The sequence below is a fragment of the Gopherus evgoodei genome, unplaced genomic scaffold (genome assembly GCF_007399415.2).
Source record: "Gopherus evgoodei ecotype Sinaloan lineage unplaced genomic scaffold, rGopEvg1_v1.p scaffold_36_arrow_ctg1, whole genome shotgun sequence".
NCBI lineage: Eukaryota > Metazoa > Chordata > Testudines > Testudinidae > Gopherus > Gopherus evgoodei.
The window spans coordinates 2,696,612-2,699,631 of record NW_022060038.1 but is presented as its reverse complement, the minus strand read 5'-3'; the positions used below and the strand labels follow the sequence as shown (position 1 = coordinate 2,699,631).

At 45.7% G+C, this 3,020-nt stretch overlaps 1 pseudogene; it reads left to right on the top strand.

The window, feature by feature from the left end:
• Nucleotides 1–1,868: 1,868 nt before the first annotated feature.
• Nucleotides 1,869–2,812, top strand: LOC115641937 (annotated as a pseudogene).
• Nucleotides 2,813–3,020: the final 208 nt, after the last annotated feature.

Genomic DNA, 3,020 nt, shown 5'->3' with positions numbered 1-3,020 from the left:
TCCTCTTGAGAAACATGGGCGACACCCCCAGGGGATGGACAGCTGCCCTCGCTCAGCCCTGGAGAAAGGGACTGAGATATCATGGGTGCCAGGTGGGGAGAAGCCAGAGAGGCTGCAGCAAGCCTGGAACAAGACAGACCCCAGTAAGCAGGAGGGTGGGGGGCTCCTGAGTAAAGGAGGAGGATGGGGTCGGAGGGTAGGAGAGTCTGTGTTGTTTCTGAGGGCCAAATGTCAGGACTCGTAGCCTCTTTTCTCATGGGGTGAAATCTCACCATTATCCCACCCTCACACTGGGCCCTGGGCTACCGCACAATGTGGATGTAGCACCGAGCTCAATAGGTCCGGCTGGGTTTGTACCTGTGGTTGACATGTGTGTGCTGAAGTACAGCTGTGTAAATGTTATTTCAAATCTTTTCATTATAACACAAATATTACAAACACAAATTTCATGACATGTCTGCATACTGAAAGCCAGCGGCAGAGTTGTTGGAATTGCTACAGGAAGGAGCAGTGGTAACTGTTTGCAATGGATTTGTGCTATTAACTCTCTGTTCAGAAAACAGCTGTATGGAACTCATCCCTGCTAACTGAGCAGAAGCCATTTGTAATACTTACATTCAGGGTCATGCACACAATAACTCTACAATAGCCGTGCAAGACTTTCCAAAAAGTCCTGAGAAAACAGAATCGCTGGTCTGTGTTTCAGCAAAGAGGAGAGTTGAGGTGCAGGAAAGAGCAGTGTGATAGTTTTTTATGTAATTTACCTCCATCACCTGTTAAAAAAGCATGGCTGAAGTAACTAGCACACTCAACTGGATATTAGTGCAAACCTAGTGTTTGCACTATTCACCCATTTGCGATGCCAACCCCTCCCTCATGCAGCTGAAGTAACTGTCCATGTTAGCTTGTAGCTTACCAGATAACTACAATCCCTTGCATGGGAGCAGTTGCGGGTCCTGTGAGGATGAAGGGGAACCTGTAGGATGATCAAACTCTCTGGATTCAGTCAACATAAGCTGGGAAAAGCACTTCAGCTTCTCTTGGAGGAATTCTTGGGGTCAGAGTGTATCACTGGGAGCATTTGGTAAGGGAAAGTTAATAGATCCCGGTTCCGATCGAATTTACACATGTAAATCTGGAGTGATGCCATTATTGAATTCAGAACCAGACCCTGAAAATTTATCCCATGTGCTGCAAAGATGCAGTGGCATAATTTGAACTCTCATGAGCAGAGAAAAAAAAATAAGGTACATAATGAGGCAATTAAACACGTTTATGAATAACTTAAATGCAGGACAGATAAACACAATGACCATTTTCACCATGCACTTGCCATATATGTACACACATGTCATGATACAATGGGCCACACTTTGAAGTTGAGGGCTAGACACCCTGTCTGTATGAATGTCATTATTGCAAACTCACACAGTGCTCAAATACGCTGTGGAACTCTGATCCACTAGATATAAATGGGGCCAAGGGATTATCCGGATTCAAAGAGGGACTGGATTTACACTACAAAATATGTCTAACTAGTGGGTGCCTGGGGGAAACTTTCCCTTGGAGCAGTTAATCTCCTAGCTCCCTATTGCAGGGATTCCTCCATCTTCCCCTGACGCATGTGTAATTGGTTACTAAGCCTGAAGGACTGCGGGTCGGATCCAGTCTGACAGTGCCTGTCTTCCTATTGGCATATCCTATTGGGGACATAAATCCAAATCTGTTTTTTCTGATCTTTCTTGAGCTTCTGGGAATCCTAGATTTGCACTCAGAGCAGAAAGATGTCTTGTTAAATATCATCTACTTTCCTCTTCTTTCCTTTCAAGAAGGAAAGTTCAAAACTTCTCGGACCTGCCCAGTACGGGATGTCAGCTGTCAATTACACCAAATTCACACCTGCAGTGTTCCTTCTCACTGGGATACTTGGGCAAGAAGACATCCATCTCTGGGTCTCTGTCTTCTTCTGCTTCATGTATGCTATTTCGATAGTAGGAAATTCCGTCATTCTGTTCATTATAAAAACAGATCCAATCGTCCATGAGCCCATGGACATTTTCCTTTCCATGTTGGCCATCACAGACCTTGGCTTATTGATAGCCACCATACCGAGGATACTGGGCCTATTCTTATTTAAACTCTAGAGAGATCAGCCTTGATGCTTGTTTTCCCCAGATGTTCTTCATCCACTCTCTGCAATTCATTGAATCCTCTGTGCTCTTGTTGATGGCATTTGACCGCTTAATCGCAGTCTGTAACGTGCAGAGATATGCCTCCATCTTAACCCTGCTGAGAACAGCCAAGATGGGACTGGTGTTTGTGCTAAGGGCAGTGGCAGCAATATTTCCACTCCTCTTTCTACTGAAACGGTCCTAATTCTTTCGAGCCAATGTCCTCTCCCATTCCTACTGCCTGCACCAGGACGTCATATAGCTGGTTTGTTCGGACATCACAGTCAACAACATCTATGGCTTGTTTTTTACAGTCATAACGGTGAGGTTGGACTCGCTGCTCATTTTCCTCTCTTATGCGATGATCCTCAAAGCAGTGCTGAGCATCACGTCCCCAACAAAATGCCTTAGGGCCCTGAACACCTGTGTCTCCCACCTCTGCGCCATCCTGCTCTTCTACATGCCAGAGTTCAGCCTGACTGTCATACACAGATTCTGGAAGAGCTCTTCTCTCTTGCTTCAAATTATCTTGGACTACATCTACCTGCTGGTTCCTCCTTTAATGAATCCAATTGTGTACAGCATGAAAAGCAACCATCTTCGTGCGAGGATAATCAGAGTGTTTGTCAAGTAAAGAGTCAGTTCATCATCCAGTTCCAGAGCTGGTGACACAGGTCATGACCACCTATTCCACCTTGGACCCTTATATACGAGGAAACAAGAGGTACTGATCTCCACTCTGTCGAGAGAGGCTAAGACCTGATGCTTAGGGGGGCCAACCCCACCCGCAGTTGAGGGAGGACAACACTCCAGGGAAAAGAGACCAAACCAGGCAGCAGCATTTACAAA